The sequence below is a fragment of the Coregonus clupeaformis genome, chromosome 17 (genome assembly GCF_020615455.1).
Source record: "Coregonus clupeaformis isolate EN_2021a chromosome 17, ASM2061545v1, whole genome shotgun sequence".
Classification (NCBI taxonomy): domain Eukaryota; kingdom Metazoa; phylum Chordata; class Actinopteri; order Salmoniformes; family Salmonidae; genus Coregonus; species Coregonus clupeaformis.
The window spans coordinates 8,780,176-8,800,901 of record NC_059208.1 but is presented as its reverse complement, the minus strand read 5'-3'; positions in this window follow the sequence as shown (position 1 = coordinate 8,800,901).

The window sequence follows — 20,726 nt, the reverse complement described above, 5'->3', positions numbered from 1 at the left end:
TCTACTGCGTGATGAGAGAGAGAGAGAGAGAGAGAGAGAGAGAGAGAGAGAGAGAGAGAGAGAGAGAGAGAGAGAGAGAGAGAGAGAGAGAGAGAGAGAGAGAGAGAGAGAGAGAGAGAGAGAGAGAGAGAGAGACCAGCCTTCACTCGCTCCATTCATCTATATTTCACAGTATTTTCAATTAGTGTCAATGTAGTTGGAGAGAGAGAGAAAGAGAGAGAGAAAGAGAGGCTGATAGAAAGAGACAGAAAAGGAGACATGTCTCTGTGGGTTGTCTGCTCCAGGTCACTGTGTCCTGGTGATGCCCTCTCTCTGTTCCCTTTCTACCCCAGCCGGCGGACTCCTGCCTGAGCAGATCTGAGGAAGGGAGGGGGTCCTACTTCCAGAGAAGGGGGTCCTATATCTGGACCACAATGCTGTCTGGGTAGGGCTAGGGGAGGACAGGGAAGAGACTGAGGGAGGAAAGAGCTAGAGCAGAGACAGGGGGGAGACTGGGGGAGGATAATGGGAGAGTAGAGACAGGGAGGTGACTGGGGGAGGATAATGGGAGAGCAGAGACAGGGAGGAGACTGGGATATCAGAGGATAGAGAATAGAGGAGGGACTTCCCTGCAGTTTGGAACAGCTGTGATCTGCAGTCGCCTGGTTCTCCAGGGGATCCAGTCTGCAGAGAGAAGACATGAGGCCCCAGGCATAACCCCAGGCTATTCACAGCAGCCATATGCCCAGCTAGGGAGGAGTACAGACTATGGATGAGGCCCTATGTTACCGTATGACTGGGAATCAATGGCTGGAGTGTTGAGAGGAGACAGAGACCAGAGAGGGACTGAGGAGTGTTGTGTTATGTGATTAGAGTTAGGAAACCGAGAGGGAATGAGAAGGCTATTGTTGTGTTTTCGGTGACCAGCCCAGGCCAGGTCAAACCGAGGCTATGTTAGAGACGCCCCCTGAGCACCAAGACAGACAACTATGATGTCAAACATCTCCATGGTCTGTTAGACAAGACCGTACATGAAAGCAGAACCAGCTACTGTAACTGCAGGGGAAACGAAGCGCCAAGCAAAGTGACGGGTAGAGTAGGAAATTAATTAACGTTCTGAAGCAGAGCTGTACCTGCCTCTGGGAGAAGGAAGGACAGAGGGGAGGAGAGGGGCTTTCCGCTCTCAAAATCATTGAAGTCGTGGGTCTGCCTCTCCGAGACCAGCCAGCCAGACAGGCGGGCGGTGAACCCGCGGCAGTTAGCTGCATATGAAAGTGTAATGAGATGTCTACCGCCTTGCATAGAACCATCATCTCTCTCTCTCTTCCATGCAAGCTGGACCAGGATGGTGAGGAAGCGTGTGGTATGATGTCACTGACACCTGGGGAATAGCAGAGCAGAGTGGCCTGGTGAACGATACAGAGCCGGAGGACAAGCAGTGTGTGTGGTGTGTGTTGTGTGTGTGTGTGCGTGTGTGCATGCGTGTGTGTGCATGCGTGTGTGTATCAGAGCAGCGGTGATGGGAGGACGAGGAGATGGATGCAATCTGCCCTGTTGGCCTATCTAGCCATGCCTACTTCCTCACTCCCTGTCTCAGATTCTGTCTGGTTGTGCATATTCCATGTAGTTTGGATAATATTTTCCAACAAAGGTGTAGGCAGACTGGTCATAGGTTTACTACTTCATGTGTGATGTGGTTTTGTCATACTCATCTTCATATCCACAACATTATATTCTCTGGTAGAGCTCACTGTGTGCCCAGCTACTACCTGCCCCAGGGACTCAAAAAACATCACTTTATTACAACGTCCACCTCTACCATCTAAGCTGGAATAACTGTTTGTTTGATTACACACCTTTTTTGGTCTGAGACCAGTTAATTCAGTTAGCTGAGATAGACTGTCGTACAGGACCTAAGGGAGCTGTAGCTCTGGATAGTGATGGGATGTTGTACTGTTGTAGGCCTAAGTCAACGCGTCAAGTTAAAACAGAATGATAAAATAAGAACAATGAACCTAGCACTAGTAGCCTACACTTAAGGTGAATTGAAAACAAAACACTACATTTTAAGTGAGAAGTAGGCATTGGTCTGAAGATGAAAAAGAAAGGAAATTCATGAGTACCACAATGCCTTCTCCATCCATGCTCTACCAAGGTTTTCCAGCACACAACTTTGACCTACTACAGTAGCTATGTTGGTCTATTTTACTTCAAACAATGTGTAGGTAGGTTGCTTAGGACTCAATTCTTCTCAAACAGCCTAATTCATACTCTTAGAGGAGGTGCTCCCACAATAATGTGATTTGTACCGCATACAAGTTAAAGTATTGGATTCTTCACACACCACACTAATCCCATTCCACTACTTTTAAATAATATATATATATATATATATATATACAGTATCTCACAAAAGTGAGTACACCCCTCACATTTTTGTAAATATTTGAGTATATCTTTTCATGTGACAACACTGAAGAAATGACACTTTGCTACAATGTAAAGTAGTGAGTGTACAGCTTGTATAACAGTATACATTTGCTGTCCCTCAAAATAACTCAACACACAGCCATTAATGTCTAAACCACTGGCAACAAAAGTGAGTACACCCCTAAGTGAAAATGTCCAAATTGGGCCCAATTAGCCATTTTCCCTCCCCGGTGTCATGTGACTCGTTAGTGTTACAAGGTCTCAGGTGTGAATGGGGAGCAGGTGTGTTAAATTTGGTTTCATCACTCTCACACTTCCTCATACTGGTCACAGGAAGTTCAACATGGCACCTCATGGCAAAGAACTCTCTGAGGATCTGAAAAAAAGAATTGTTGCTCTACATAAAGATATAATAAGATGATTGCCAAAACCCTGAAACTGAGCTGCAGCACGGTGGCCAAGACCATACAGCGGTTTAACAGGACAGGTTCCACTCAGAACAAGCCTCGCCATGGTCGACCAAAGAAGTTGAGTGCACGTGCTCAGCGTCATATCCAGAGGTTGTCTTTGGGAAATAGATGTATGAGTGCTGCCAGCATTGCTGCAGAGGTTGAATGGGTGGGGGGTCAGCCTGTCAGTGATCAGACCATACGCCGCACACTGCATCAAATTGGTCTGCATGGCTGTCGTCCCAGAAGGAAGCCTCTTCTAAAGATGATGCACAAGAAAGCCCGCAAACAGTTTGCTGAAGACAAGCAGACTAAGGACATGAATTACTGGAACCATGTCCTGTGGTCTGATGAGACCGAGATAAACTTATTTGGTTCAGATGGTGTCAAGCGTGTGTGGCGGCAACCAGGTGTGGAGTACAAAGACAAGTGTGTCAAGCATGGTGGTGGGAGTGTCATGGTCTGGGGCTGCATGAGTGCTGCCGGCACTGGGGAGCTACAGTTCATTGAGGGAACCATGAATGCCAACATTTACTGTGACATACTGAAGCAGAGCATGATCCCCTCCCTTCGGAGACTGGGCCGCAGGGCAGTATTCCAACATGATAACGACCCCAAACACACCTCCAAGACGACCACTGCCTTGCTAAAGAAGCTGAGGGTAAAGGTGATGGACTGGCCAAGCATGTCTCCAGATCTAAACCCTATTGAGCATCTGTGGGGCATCCTCAAACGGAAGGTGGAGGAGTGCAAGGTCTCTAACATCCACCAGCTTCGTGATGTCGTCATGGAGGAGTGGAAGAGGACTCCAGTGGCAACCTGTGAAGCTCTGGTGAACTCCATGGCCAAGAGGGTTAAGGCAGTGCTGGAAAATGATGGTGGCCACACAAAATATTGACACTTTGGGCCCAATTTAGACATTTTCACTTAGGGGTGTACTCACTTTTGTTGGCAGCGGTTTAGACATTAATGTGTTGAGTTATTTTGAGGGGACAGCAAATTTACACTGTTATACAAGCTGTACACTCACTACTTTACATTGTAGCAAAGTGTCATTTCTTCAGTGTTGTCACATGAAAAGATATACTCAAATATTTACAAAAATGTGAGGGGTGTACTCACTTTTGTGAGATACTGTATATTTGAAAGCAAGCTTTGATTTTATACTTACAAGATCGTCATGCTTGATTGAGCGAGCTGTTTTGTCTTGTAGTAATGTGTAATTTGTCTTGTAGTAATGTGGTAATGTGGTGCCTGACTGTATTTCCTTAAACCTTTATTTTAGCAATACATGTCATTGAGAAAAAGTCATATTTCATAATGTCTTTTTTGGTCCGTATCTTCCCAACATAACAACAGATGGGGTGTGTTGGACACATTCACTCATATCTAGAGGTATATAGAGCCTGTCTGCATTCCTGATTTCTGTAACGGTTAGCTTAGTTGTGTAATATTGACATATGTTCAGAAACAATCAATTGCTGGTCTGATCAATGAGCAGTTCATTGCCTCTGTCAAATGAATTTGTAGCTTAAAGGTGTGTATTTGTATTATTTTTGCAATAACGATGGTAAAGCTACAATAATACACTTTTACAATAGGCCTATATAAAAAAAAAAATACAGCCTAATGATATACAGTGGGGGAAAAAAGTATTTAGTCAGCCACCAATTGTGCAAGTTCTCCCACTTAAAAAGATGAGAGAGGCCTGTCATTTTCATCATAGGTACACGTCAACTATGACAGACAAAATGAGATTTTTTTTCTCCAGAAAATCACATTGTAGGATTTTTTATGAATTTATTTGCAAATTATGGTGGAAAATAAGTATTTGGTCAATAACAAAAGTTTCTCAATACTTTCTTATATACCCTTTGTTGGCAATGACACAGGTCAAACGTTTTCTGTAAGTCTTCACAAGGTTTTCACACACTGTTGCTGGTATTTTGGCCCATTCCTCCATGCAGATCTCCTCTAGAGCAGTGATGTTTTGGGGCTGTCGCTGGGCAACACGGACTTTCAACTCCCTCCAAAGATTTTCTATGGGGTTGAGATCTGGAGACTGGCTAGGCCACTCCAGGACCTTGAAATGCTTCATACGAAGCCACTCCTTCGTTGCCCGGGCGGTGTGTTTGGGATCATTGTCATGCTGAAAGACCCAGCCACGTTTCATCTTCAATGCCCTTGCTGATGGAAGGAGGTTTTCACTCAAAATCTCACGATACATGGCCCCATTCATTCTTTCCTTTACACGGATCAGTCGTCCTGGTCCCTTTGCAGAAAAACAGCCCCAAAGCATGATGTTTCCACCCCATGCTTCACAGTAGGTATGGTGTTCTTTGGATGCAACTCCAAAAAGTTATATTTTGGTTTCATCTGACCATATGACATTCTCCCAATCCTCTTCTGGATCATCCAAATGCACTCTAGCAAACTTCAGACGGGCCTGGACATGTACTGGCTTAAGCAGGGGGACACATCTGGCACTGCAGGATTTGAGTCCCTGGCGGCGTAGTGTGTTACTGATGGTAGGCTTTGTTACTTTGGTCCCAGCTCTCTGCAGGTCATTCACTAGGTCCCCCCGTGTGGTTCTGGGATTTTTGCTCACCGTTCTTGTAATGATTTTGACCCCACGGGTGAGATCTTGCGTGGAGCCCCAGATCGAGGGAGATTATCAGTGGTCTTGTATGTCTTCCATTTCCTAATAATTGCTCCCACAGTTGATTTCTTCAAACCAAGCTGCTTACCTATTGCAGATTCAGTCTTCCCAGCCTGGTGCAGGTCTACAATTTTGTTTACTTTATTTTGCTAGCTGACAACTTTATGTTATTTTTTTTTTTTTTTTTTTAATTACCGTTTATATTTTTAGTTTTTCCATCGCAACTTTTTTCCCTCATTCAACTTTTTCACTCCGGACGCTTTATCTGGACATGGTTCGTCAATATCTTCAACAGCCGAAGCTAAGTAGTAACATTAACATGATGTCTTCTAATTGCAGTCGCTGTACTCATAATATACAGGAGAACGATCGCCTTACGGCGAGAATAGCTGTGCTACAAGCCCAGCTTCAGACGCAATCGTTAGGCAAGGGTAATTTCAGTGTAGGAAAGGAAGAAACAGCGTCTGTGCCACCAGTAAGTACAGATAGTAACGTTAGTATAAATCCCCCCCGCACAGTCCCCGCGAGCCGGACAACTTTCTCATGGCTTCTGGAGGGAAATACTGTTGGAATGCTCAACCGGTGTCGCTCATTCAGCCGACAGAAACTTTCAACCGGTTTTCCCCATTATGTAGCGAGTCGGAGTCTGAGTCTGAGTCTTCTCTTGTCTCTACTCCTCCCGTTACGGGGTCTGAGACGCCGAAGGCTCCCACCATTAGCTCTGACAAATTGAAAACCCTAGTCATTGGCGACTCCATTACCCGCAGTATTAGACTTAAAACGAATCACCCAGCGATCATACACTGTTTACCAGGGGGCAGGGCTACCGACGTTAAGGCTAATCTAAAGATGGTGCTGGCTAAAGCTAAAACTGGCGAGTGTAGAGAGTATAGAGAGTATAGAGATATTGTTAACAGCGGGAGGCAGGGCTTTCTCCTATAGATCTCCATTTTTATGGAACAGTCTGCCTACCCATGTGAGAGACGCAGACTCGGTCTCAACCTTTAAGTCTTTACTGAAGACTTATCTCTTCAGTAGGTCATATGATTGAGTGTAGTCTGGCCCAGGAGTGTGAAGGTGAACGGAAAGGCTCTGGAGCAACGAACAGCCCTTGCTGTCTCTGCCAGGCCGGTTCCCCTCTCTCCACTGGGGTTCTCTGCCTCTAACCCTGTTACAGGGGCTGAGTCACTGGCTTGCTGGTGCTCTTTCATGCCGTCCCTAGGAGGGGTGCGTCACTTGAGTGGGTTGAGTTACTGACGTGATCTTCCTGTCTGGGTTGGCGCCCCCCCTTGGTTTGTGCTGTGGTGGAGACCTCTGTGGGCTATACTCGGCCTTGTCTCAGGATTGTAAGTTGGTGGTTGAGGATATCCCTCTAGTGGTGCGGGGGCTGTGCTTTGGCAGAGTGGGTGGGGTTATATCCTTCCTGTTTGGCCCTGTCCGGGGTTTCTTCGGATGGGGCCACAGTGTCTCCGGACCGCTCCTGTCTCAGCCTCCAGTATTTATGCTGCAGTAGTTTATGTGTCGGGGGGCTGGGGTTAGTTGGTTATACCTGGAGTACTTCTCCTGTCTTATCCAGTGTCCTGTGTGAATTTAAGTATGCTCTCTCTAATTCTCTCGTTCTCTCTTTCTCTCTGAGAACCTGAGCCCTAGGACCATACGTCAGGACTACCGGGCATGCTGACACCTTGCTGTCCCCAGTCCGCCTGGCCTTGCTGCTATTCCAGTTTCAACTGTTCTGCCTGCGGTTACGAAACCCCTACCTGTCCCAGACCTGCTGTTTTCAACTCTTAATGATCGGCTATGAAAAGCCAACTGAGAGACCTGAGCCCTAGGACCATACGTCGGGACTACCGGCCGTGGTGACTCCTTGCTGTCCCCAGTCCGCCTGGCCTTGCTGCTATTCCAGTTTCAACTGTTCTGCCTGCGGTTATGGAACCCCTACCTGTCCCAGACCTGCTGTTTTCAACTCTTAATGATCGGCTATGAAAAGCCAACTGAGATTTATTCCTGATTATTATTTGACCATGCTTGTCACTTATGAACATTTTTGAACATCTTGGCATGGTTCTGTTATAATCTCCACCCGGCACAGCCAGAAGAGGACTGGCCACCCCTCATAGCCTGGTTCCTCTCTAGGTTTCTTCCTAGGTTTTGGCCTTTCTAGGGAGTTTTTCCTAGCCACCGTGCTTCTACACCTGCATTACTAGCTGTTTGGGGTTTTAGGCTGGGTTTCTGTACAGCACTTCGAGATATTAGCTGATGTACGAAGGGCTATATAAAATAAAATTGATTGATTGATGATTGATTGATCCACGTCGGCACCAACGATGTTAGGATGAAACAGTCAGAGGTCACCAAGTGCAACATAGCTTCAGCGTGTAAATCAGCTAGAAAGATGTGTCGGCATCGAGTAATTGTCTCTGGCCCCCTCCCAGTTAGGGGGAGTGACGAGCTCTACAGCAGAGTCTCAGCACTCAATCGCTGGTTGAAAACTGTTTTCTGCCCCTCCCAAAAGATAGAATTTGTAGATAATTGGCCCTCTTTCTGGGACTCACCCACAAACAGGACCAAGCCTGACCTGCTGAGGAGTGACGGACTCCATCCTAGCTGGAGGGGTGCTCTCATCTTATCTACCAACATAGATAGGGCTCTAACTCCTCTAGCCCCACAGTGAAATAGGGTGCAGGCCAGGCAGCAGGCTGTTAGCCAACCTGCCAGCTTAGTGGAGTCTGCCAATAGCACAGTCAGTGTAGTCAGCTCAGCCATACCCATTGAGACTGTGTCTGTGCCTCGACCTAGGTTGGGCAAAACTAAACATGGCGGTGTTCGCCTTAGCAATCTTATTAGGATAAAGACCTCCTCCATTCCTGCCATTATTGAAAGAGATCGTGATACCTCACATCTCAAAATAGGGTTACTTAATGCTAGATCCCTCACTTCAAAGGCAGTCATAGTCAATGAACTAATCACTGATCATAATCTTGATGTGATTGGCCTGACTGAAACATGGCTTAAGCCTGATGAATTTACTGTGTTAAATGAGGCCTCACCTCCTGGTTACACTAGTGACCATATTCCCCGTGCATCCCGCAAAGGCGGAGGTGTTGCTAACATTTACGATAGCAAATTTCAATTTACAAAAAAAAAATGGCGTTTTCGTCTTTTGAGCTTCTAGTCATGAAATCTATGCAGCCTACTCAATCACTTTTTATAGCTACTGTTTACAGGCCTCCTGGGCCATATACAGCGTTCCTCTCTGAGTTTCCTGAATTCCTATCAGACCTTGTAGTCATAGCAGATCATATTCTAATTTTTGGTGATTTTAATATTCACATGGAGAAGTCCACAGACCCACTCCAAAAGTCTTTCGGAGCCATCATCGACTCAGTGGGTTTTGTCCAACATGTCTCTGGACCTACTCACTGCCACAGTCATACTCTGGACCTAGTTTTGTCCCATGGAATAAATGTTGTAGATCTTAATGTTTTTCCACAAAATCCTGGACTATCGGACCACCATTTTATTACGTTTGCAATCGCAACAAATAATCTGCTCAGACCCCAACCAAGGAGCATCAAAAGTCGTGCTATAAATTCTCAGACAACACAAAAATTCCTTGATGCCCTTCCAGACTCCTTCTGCCTACCCAAGGACGTCAGAGGACAAAAATCAGTTAACCACTTAACTGAGGAACTCAATTTAACCTTGCGCAATACCCTAGATGCAGTTGCACCCCTAAAAACGAAAAACATTTGTCATAAGAAACTAGCTCCCTGGTATACAGAAAATACCCGAGCTTTGAAGCAAGCTTCCAGGAAATTGGAACGGAAATGGCGCCACACCAAACTGGAAGTCTTCCGACTAGCTTGGAAAGACAGTACCGTGCAGTACCGAAGAGCCCTCACTGCTGCTCGATCATCCTACTTTTCCAACTTAATCGAGGAAAATAAGAACAATCCAAAATTTCTTTTTGATACTGTTGCAAAGCTAACTAAAAAGCAGGATTCCCCAAGAGAGGATGGCTTTCACTTCAGCAGTAATAAATTCATGAACTTCTTTGAGGAAAAGATCATGACCATTAGAAAGCAAATTACGGACTCCTCTTTGAATCTGCGTATTCCTCCAGGGCTTAGCTGTCCTGGATCTGCACACCTCTGCGAGGGCCTGGGATCGGGAGAGACACTTAAGTGTTTTAGTACTATATCTCTTGACACAATGATGAAAATAATCATGGCCTCTAAACCTTCAAGCTGCATACTGGATCCTATTCCTACTAAACTGCTGAAGGAGCTGCTTCCTGTGCTTGGCCCTCCTATGTTGAACATAATAAACAGCTCTCTATCCACCGGATGTGTAACAAACTCACTAAAAGTGGCAGTGATAAAGCCTCTCTTGAAAAAGCCAAACCTTGACCCGGAAAATATAAAAAACTATCGGCCTATATCGAATCTTCCATTCCTCTCAAAAATTTTAGAAAAAGCTGTTGCGCAGCAACTCACTGCCTTTCTGAAGACAAACAATGTATACGAAATGCTTCAGTCTAGTTTTAGACCCCATCATAGCACTGAGACTGCACTTGTGAAGGTGGTAAATGACCTTTTAATGGCGTCAGACCGAGGCTCTGCATCTGTCCTCGTGCTACTAGACCTTAGTGCTGCCTTTGACACCATCGATCACCACATTCTTTTGGAGAGACTGGAAACCCAAATTGGTCTACACGGACAAGTTCTGGCCTGGTTTAGATCTTACCTGTCGGAAAGATATCAGTTTGTCTCTGTGAATGGTCTGTCCTCCGACAAATCAACTGTACATTTCGGTGTTCCTCAAGGTTCCGTTTTAGGACCACTATTGTTTTCACTATATATTTTACCTCTTGGGGATGTTATTCGAAAACATAATGTTAACTTTCACTGCTATGCGGATGACACACAGCTGTACATTTCAATGAAACATGGTGAAGCCCCCAAAATTGCCCTCGCTAGAAGCCTGTGTTTCAGACATAAGGAAGTGGATGGCTGAAAACTTTCTACTTTTAAACTCGGACAAAACAGAGATGCTTGTTCTAGGTCCCAAGAAACAAAGAGATCTTCTGTTAAATCTGACAATTCATCTTGATGGTTGTAAAGTCGTCTCAAATAAAACTGTGAAGGACCTCGGCGTTACTCTTGACCCTGATCTCTCTTTTGACGAACATATCAAGACTGTTTCAAGGACAGCTTTTTTCCATCTACGTAACATTGCAAAAATCAGAAATTTTCTGTCCAAAAATGATGCAGAAAAATTAATCCATGCATTTGTTACTTCTAGGTTAGACTACTGCAATGCTCTACTTTCCGGCTACCCAGATAAAGCACTAAATAAACTTCAGTTAGTGCTAAATACGGCTGCTAGAATCCTGACTAGAACCAAGAAATTTGATCATATTACTCCAGTGCTAGCTTCCCTACACTGGCTTCCTGTTAAGGCAAGGGCTGATTTCAAGGTTTTACTGTTAACCTATAAAGCGTTACATGGGCTTGCTCCTACCTATCTTTCCGAGTTGGTCCTGCCGTACATACCAATACGTACGCTACGGTCACAAGACGCAGGCCTCCTAATTGTCCCTAGAATTTCTAAGCAAACAGCGGGAGGCAGGGCTTTCTCCTATAGATCTCCATTTTTATGGAACAGTCTGCCTACCCATGTGAGAGACGCAGACTCGGTCTCAACCTTTAAGTCTTTACTGAAGACTTATCTCTTCAGTAGGTCATATGATTGAGTGTAGTCTGGCCCAGGAGTGTGAAGGTGAACGGAAAGGCTCTGGAGCAACGAACAGCCCTTGCTGTCTCTGCCAGGCCGGTTCCCCTCTCTCCACTGGGGTTCTCTGCCTCTAACCCTGTTACAGGGGCTGAGTCACTGGCTTGCTGGTGCTCTTTCATGCCGTCCCTAGGAGGGGTGCGTCACTTGAGTGGGTTGAGTTACTGACGTGATCTTCCTGTCTGGGTTGGCGCCCCCCCTTGGTTTGTGCTGTGGTGGAGACCTCTGTGGGCTATACTCGGCCTTGTCTCAGGATTGTAAGTTGGTGGTTGAGGATATCCCTCTAGTGGTGCGGGGGCTGTGCTTTGGCAGAGTGGGTGGGGTTATATCCTTCCTGTTTGGCCCTGTCCGGGGTTTCTTCGGATGGGGCCACAGTGTCTCCGGACCGCTCCTGTCTCAGCCTCCAGTATTTATGCTGCAGTAGTTTATGTGTCGGGGGCTGGGGTTAGTTGGTTATACCTGGAGTACTTCTCCTGTCTTATCCAGTGTCCTGTGTGAATTTAAGTATGCTCTCTCTAATTCTCTCGTTCTCTCTTTCTCTCTGAGAACCTGAGCCCTAGGACCATACGTCAGGACTACCGGGCATGCTGACACCTTGCTGTCCCCAGTCCGCCTGGCCTTGCTGCTATTCCAGTTTCAACTGTTCTGCCTGCGGTTACGAAACCCCTACCTGTCCCAGACCTGCTGTTTTCAACTCTTAATGATCAGCTATGAAAAGCCAACTGAGAGACCTGAGCCCTAGGACCATACGTCGGGACTACCGGCCGTGGTGACTCCTTGCTGTCCCCAGTCCGCCTGGCCTTGCTGCTATTCCAGTTTCAACTGTTCTGCCTGCGGTTATGGAACCCCTACCTGTCCCAGACCTGCTGTTTTCAACTCTTAATGATCGGCTATGAAAAGCCAACTGAGATTTATTCCTGATTATTATTTGACCATGCTTGTCACTTATGAACATTTTTGAACATCTTGGCATGGTTCTGTTATAATCTCCACCCGGCACAGCCAGAAGAGGACTGGCCACCCCTCATAGCCTGGTTCCTCTCTAGGTTTCTTCCTAGGTTTTGGCCTTTCTAGGGAGTTTTTCCTAGCCACCGTGCTTCTACACCTGCATTACTAGCTGTTTGGGGTTTTAGGCTGGGTTTCTGTACAGCACTTCGAGATATTAGCTGATGTACGAAGGGCTATATAAAATAAAATTGATTGAAAATTGATTTATGGTGTCCTTTGACAGCTCTTTGGTCTTGGCCATAGTGGAGTTTGGAGTGTGACTGCTTGAGGTTGTGGACAGGTGTCTTTTATACTGATAACAAGTTCAAACAGGTGCCATTAATACAGGTAACAAGTGGAGGACAGAGGAGCCTCTTAAAGAAGAAGTTACAGGTCTGTGAGAGCCAGAAATCTTGCTTGTTTGTAGGTGACCAAATACTTATTTTCCACCATAATTTGCAAATAAATTCATGAAAAATCCTACAATATGATTTTCTGGAATTTTTTTTCTCAATTTGTCTGTCATATTTGACGTGTACCTATGATGAAAATTACAGGCCTCTCTCATCTTTTTAAGTGGGAGAATTTGCACAATTGGTGGCTGACTAAATACTTTTTTTCCCCACTGTATATATCATTAGGCTGTATGTATTTTTAGACACCTATTGTAAATGTGTATTATTGTAGGTTCACCAAGGAAATGAAATTCACGAGTACCACAATGCCTTCTCAAATATATATTATTTGAATAGCAGGACACTATAAAGTCCATTATTCCTCTGAAGTGTATGAATTAGGCTGTTTGAGAACGTTTGAATACTAAGCAACCTGCATACACATTGTTTGAAGTACAATAGACCAACATAGCTAATGTAGTAGGTCAAAGCTGTGTACTGGAAAACCTTGGTAGAGCATGGGTGGAGTAAGCATTGCAGTTCGGACCGGTGTGACTTTAATAACAATGGATGATTTCACAGAGAACATATTGTAATAATCTGTTATCAGTGAAAAATACACAGTATTTCATGATTTTAGATTTTACCGATGCCAGATAAACTGACACAGACACCCACACATAAGGGGATTGGAAAGCATCAATTGTCACACAGTACTGTCTAGGCCCCTTACTTTTTTCAATCTTTACTAACAACATGCCACTGGCTTTGAGTAAAGCCAGTGTGTCTATGTATGCGGATGACTCAACACTATACATGTCAGCTACCACAGAGACTGAAATGACAGCAACACTTAACAAAGAGCTGCAGTTAGTTTCAGAATGGGTGGCAAGGAATAAGTTAGACCTAAATATTTAAAAAACTAAAAGCATTGTATTTGGGACAAATAATTTACTAAACCCTAAAACGCAACTAAATTTTGTAATGAATGATGTGGAAATTGAGCAAGTTGAGGAGACTAAATTGCTTGGAGTAACCCTGGATTGTAAACTGTCATGGTCAAAACATATTGATACAACAGTAGCTAGGATGGGGAGAAGTCTGTCTATAATAAAGTGCAGCTCTGCATTCTTAACAGCGCTATCAACAAGGCAGGTCCTACAGGCCCTAGTTTTGTCGCAACTGGACTACTGTTCAGTTGTGTGGTCAGGTGCCACAAAGAGGGACTTAGGAAAATTGCAATTGGCTCAGAACAGGGCATCACGGCTGGCCCTTGGATGTACACAGAGAGCTAACATTAATAATATGCATGTCAATCTCTCCTGGCTCAAAGTGGAGGAGAGATTGACTTCATCACTACTTGTATTTGTGAGAGGTATTGACATGTTGAATGAACTGAGCTGTCTGTATCGGCACACATCTCAGACACCCATACATTCCCCACAAGACATGCCACCAGAGGTCTCTTGACAGTCCCCAAGTCAAGAACAGAATATGGGAGGTGCACAGTACTACATAGAGCCATGACTAAATGGAACTCTATTCCACATCAAGTAACTCATGCCAGCAGTAAAATTAGATAAAAAAACTGATAAAAATACACCTTATGGAAGAGCGGGGACTGTGAAGCAACACAAACATAGACACATGCATACAAACACACGATAACATACGCACTATACACACATGTACACATGGATTTTGTGTTATAGATATGTGGTAGTAGAGCAGAGGCCTGAGGGCACACACATAATATGTTGTGAAATCTGTTATGAATGTATTGTAATGTTTTTAAAATGTATAACTGCCTTAATTTTGCTGGACCCCAGGAAGAGTAGCTGCTGCCTTGGCAGCAGCTAATGGGGATCCATAATGAATACAAATACAAAAACACAGTTACACTAGGCATTAACAGTATGCAGACATGTCACTTATAGCTAAACCTGGTTGATGATTGACTGACACTGATATATACAGGAACATGAACACATACTGTAGATGTACAGATAGGATAAGTCAAACTGATCATTGGTATACAATCTCTCTGTCCCACTCAATTCAATTCAATTCAAAGGGCTTTATTGGCATGGGAAACATATGTTTACATTGCCAAAGCAAGTGAAATAGATAAACAAAAGTGAAATAAACAATAAAAAATTAACAGTAAACATTACACTCACAAACGTTTCAACATAGAGACATTTCGAATGTCATATTAAGGCTATGTACAGTGTTACAACGATGTGCAAATAGTTAAAGTACAAAAGGGAAAATAAATCAACATAAATATGGGTTGTATATACAATGGTGTTTGTTCTTCACTGGTTGCCCTTTTCTTGTGGCAACAGGTCATCAATCTTGCTGCTGTGATGGCACACTGTGGTATTTCATCAAAATTTGATTTGTTTTTGAATTCTTTGTGGGTCTGTGTACGCTGTGGGTTTGTGCCACTGTGTACTCTCTGGACAACAACACAATTAGACCCAACCAAATCATTAGAAAACAAAAAGATAATTACTTGACACATTGGAAAGAATTTACTAAAAAACTGAGCAAACTGGAATACTATTTGGCCCTAAACAGAGAGTACACAGTGACAGAATACCTGACCAGTGTGACTGACACAAAATTAAGGAAAGCTTTGACTATTTACAGACTCAGTGAGCATATCCTTTCTATTGAGAGAGGCCGCTTGCTTAGGGGACTCTTCTCTAGATTAATCTCTCTGTAGGTGATGGCTTTGTTATGTTGTTTGTTTAGTGTGTTCCAATTTTCCCAGAAGTGGTTAGATTCTATGGATTCTTCAATTACATTGAGATGATTTCTGATGTGCTGTTCCTTATTTTTCCGTAGTGTATTTCACCATAGTGAAGGTTTTCTTGGTCTCTATGTTTTTGGTTGGATAGGTTTCTCAATTTCTTTCTTAGGTTTTTACATTCTTCATCAAACCATTTGTCATTGTTTTACATTTTCTTAGGTTGTCTACTTGAAATTTTTAGATTTGATAGGGATTCTGAAAGATCATATACAGTGGGGAGAACAAGTATTTGATACACTGCCGATTTTGCAGGATTTCCTACTTACAAAGCATGTAGAGGTCTGTCATTTTTATCATAGGTACACTTCAACTGTGAGAGACGGAATCTAAAACAAAAATCCAGAAAATCACATTGTATGATTTTTAAGTAATTCATTTGCATTTTATTGCATGACATAATTATTTGATACATCAGAAAAGCAGAACTTAATATTTGGTACAGAAACCTTTGTTTGCAATTACAGAGATCATACGTTTCCTGTAAGTCTTGACCAGGTTTGCACACACTGCAGCAGGGATTTTGGCCCACTCCTCCATACAGACCTTCTCCAGATCCTTCAGGTTTCGGGACTGTCGCTGGGCAATACGGACTTTCAGCTCCCTCCAAAGATTTTCTATTGGGTTCAGGTCTGGAGACTGGCTAGGCCACTCCAGGACCTTGAGATGCTTCTTACGGAGCCACTCCTTAGTTGCCCTGGCTGTGTGTTTCGGGTCATTGTCATGCTGGAAGACCCAGCCACGACCCATCTTCAATGCTCTTACTGAGGGAAAGAGGTTGTTGGCCAAGATCTCGCGATACATGGCCCCATCCATCCTCCCCTCAATACGGTGCAGTCGTCCTGTCCCCTTTGCAGAAAAGCATCCCCAAAGAATGATGTTTCCACCTCCATGCTTCACGGTTGGGATGGTGTTCTTGGGGTTGTACTCATCCTTCTTCTTCCTCCAAACACGGCGAGTGGAGTTTAGACCAAAAAGCTCTATTTTTGTCTCATCAGACCACATGACCTTCTCCCATTCCTCCTCTGGATCATACAGATGGTCATTGGCAAACTTCAGACGGGCCTGGACATGCGCTGGCTTGAGCAGGGGGACCTTGCGTGCGCTGCAGGATTTTAATCTATGACGGCGTAGTGTGTTACTAATGGTTTTCTTTGAGACTGTGGTCCCAGCTCTCTTCAGGTCATTGACCAGGTCCTGCCGTGTAGTTCTGGGCTGATCCCTCACCTTCCTCATGATCATTGATGCCCCACGAGGTGAGATCTTGCATGGAGCCCCAGACCGAGGTTGATTGACCGTCATCTTGAACTTCTTCCATTTTCTAATAATTGCGCCAACAGTTGTTGCCTTCTCACCAAGCTGCTTGCCTATTGTCCTGTAGCCCATCCCAGCCTTGTGCAGGTCTACAATTTTATCCCTGATGTCCTTACACAGCTCTCTGGTCTTGGCCATTGTGGAGAGGTTGGAGTCTGTTTGATTGAGTGTGTGGACAGGTGTCTTTTATACAAGTAACGAGTTCAAACAGGTGCAGTTAATACAGGTAATGAGTGGAGAACAGGAGGGCTTCTTAAAGAAAAAACTAACAGGTCTGTGAGAGCCGGAATTCTTACTGGTTGGTAGGTGATCAAATACTTATGTCATGCAATAAAATGCAAATTACTTAAAAATCATACAATGTGATTTTCTGGATTTTAGTTTTAGATTCCGTCTCTCACAGTTGAAGTGTACCTATGATAAAAATTACAGACCTTTACATGCTTTGTAAGTAGGAAAACCTGCAAAATCGGCAGTGTATCAAATACTTGTTCTCCCCACTGTATACTGTTTAGGCTTTCTACTGCCAAGTTTACACCTTCACTATTATAGTGAAATATTTTGTCCAGGAAGTTGTCTAAAAGGGATTGGATTTGTTGTTGCTTAATAGGTTTCTACACTACTTTCCTTACATAGCATTTCTTAATATTGTGTAGTTCCTTTGGGTTTGATGCCTCATGATTGAGTATTACTCTGTTCAAGTAGACTGTGATCTGATAGGTATCAGTGGGCTGCAGTGGCGGCTCCTGAAAAAATTCTCAGGAGGGGCAATTTTTCTGATGATTTAGGTGACCTACACACATTTAAAAAAAGATATGTCCAGCAACAACATGAAGACAGGGGCAGCATATAAGTCAATACCAGAAGCATTTATTGACTGATCTCAAAAGTGTTGGCTTACCAGGGTTGGTGGAGCCCTCAGTTTCATCTTTGCCTCGCAAAGCTAACTCAAACACTCCGCAAAACTTCACACACTGGATTAGCCGGCTGAGGATGTGGCGGTTCTTGCTAATGTCGTAGTAAATATATTTGTTATAGTGAATATGGAATATGATATGTTGAGTAAAATGTTGTGCTAAGATCTATTTAGGTCAGGAGCTGGTTATAAGTTATGTTCCTATCCAATAACAATGGACAAAAGGGTCCTATCTTGTCAGCCTTGTCAGCAGGTGGCCAAGGACAACACCCACGCCATAGGCCTCTCAGTTCTTCCAACTCACGAGTTCTTGCTCTGAGGACACACACACACACAAACACACACACACACACATCATCACTGTTAAACACACACACACACACACACATCATCACTGTTAAACACACACACACACACACACACACAAAAATCCCCTCTCTTAGGCTGAACATTTGAAGACAGAGAACCCGACTCAGAGCCAATGCAACAGTGACAGTAGCCTGCAGGGGACCTCGCCCAACTCATCAGGACCAATCAGAAGATCAGAACTACTAGATTGAACCTACTTCATTTATTGCATAAAATGTCTGCACACAATGTTTGGGGCTCTCTTCAGAATAATAATAATAATAATAATAATAATAATATGCCATTTAGCAGACGCTTTTATCCAAAGCGACTTACAGTCATGCGTGCATACATTTTTGTGTATGGGTGGTCCCGGGATCGAACCCACTACCTTGGCGTTACAAGCACCATGCTCTACCAGCTGAGCTACAGAAAGTGGATACTCATGGATGCGCATTGCAATTGTAAAATGTCAACACAATTGGAGACACCACATCATTTTTGGAGACATGTTATTGACAGTAAACTATTGTAGATGCGACTGCTAACTAAATAAAACATTTTAGCTGGCTAGCTAATCATCTTAGCTAAATGTGGGGCAAACAATTCAGTTATTTACCGTTAATTTGAGGGATTGGGGTGAAAGAAATCGAGTTACATAGTGATACTTTACGATATACTGTATTGACAATATCGCAATATTTTAGCGCTAGTTGGCTGTACCTGCACCAAAACACCATTATTGTTCCTTCATAGCTTGTTCTCAATCTTTTCACATTGGGAGCAAATTTGTTTTCAGCACTTTTATTTCCATGACTGATCAAAACTTCGTTCTCATGGCTTTCTGATCCCTCTGCAACAGACATATGGTGCGCAATAAAATCACAGTATCGAATCGCAATACGTATAGAATCATGAGACTCGCAATGCTGATGCATATATCTTATCGTGAGGTTCCTGGCAATTCCCAGCCCAAGTTCATTTGCCACAACAAATCTCTTCGCTAGCAAACGCGATGTCTTCTCCAAAACGGCAATGTGTCTCCAGCAATGTTTACTTTTTTGACGTTCTATGGCATCTCCACTTTCCAAGCATATATGACCACATGTAATATTTTGGTAAGTGATGCAAATAGTGAACTATGTAGGGCCAGGATGTAAAATATATGTAGCTGCAGCAATTTCTCTTATCTGATATGGTAAGTAATGGGGCTTAATTTATAGCTCCCTAAGAGTTTGACGAACGGGTCCGTGAACGCGATTCCAGATATATTTACCTCTGAATAAACTGCCTTTATTACACCATATCCACATCCAGTAAACTTGTGATTATCAACACTAACCTCATCGTTGTGGCGGCGGACAGCTAGCCTGTATCCCTCGTCATCCAGTTGAGTGAGTGGCAATGTCTTTTTTCGTTCGTACCAATTTTTGGAAAATCCTCGGGTGTAGGACTTTCCGCCTTTAGTAGAAACCTGTTGAATTATTAAATTTGGTCTGGGAGGTCCTAATTGTTTCGTTGCCAATTTATCTCCATTTGTTCGCCGACAAAAAGGAACTTCTTTCAAACAATCCACTATTTTCTCAGTTACGTTCATGGTTACGTAACGTATGACGAAGCGCGTAAGTGCAAGCCCACAGACACCCATTGAGATTGTATTGAAGGCTCTGAAATTTGAAAAAAATAGATTTTACATGGGAGTCTATTACAGACTTCTGGGCGATTTTCAACCTGACTGAAATCGCCCCAAAAGGGGGAGCCATTTGAAGCACGACTTTAGCCTGATTCGACATTTAGTGGCAGTGTGGCACTGTGGCAGATCAGACGTATAGATTACAACACTGATAACTACTGTTGCCGTGATATAATTGATTAGAAAAAAAATCCCTTCCTTTTCCCGTTTGGCAGTGCGTCGCCCATATCGCCCTATTGAACAGGCCGCCCCTGGTGGGCTGACTGTGAACGCTCTGAGAGACTCTGGGTTGAGGTCAGTGATAAAGTAATCCACAGTACTACTGCCACGGGATGAGCTGTTGGTGTTGATGGAGTGTCCTCGAAGCCTACCATTGACTATGTACAGACCTAGCATGTGACAGAGCTGCGACCCATTTTTGTTGGTTGTTTTGTCATAGTTGTGCCTAGGGGGGCATATTGTCACCTCCATTTACATTTGAGTCATTTAGAAGACACTTTTATCCAGAGAGATTTACAGGAGCAATTAGGGTTAAGTGCCTTGCTCAAGGGCACAGACAGATTTTTCACCTAGTCAGCTTGGGGATTCGAACCAGCAAACTTTAGGTTACTGGCCCAAATGCTCTTAACCGCTAGCCTACCTGCCACCTCCAGGTAGGTGTTCGTCCCCCTGTGTGCTGAGATTGTCAGGTTCTTGTCCAGTTCTGGCATTTAGGACGCCACAGACTAGTACATGTCCCTGGGCCTGGAAATGGTTGATCTCTCCCTCTAGGATGGAGAAACTGTCATCGTTAAAGTATGGGGATTCTATTGGGGGAATATAGGTAGCACATATGAGGACATTTTTCTCTGTTGAGTTAATTTCCTTATTCATTTCTAGCCAGATGTAAAATGTTCCTGTTTTGACTAATTTAAAAGAGTGGGTTAGGTCTGCTCTATACCAAAT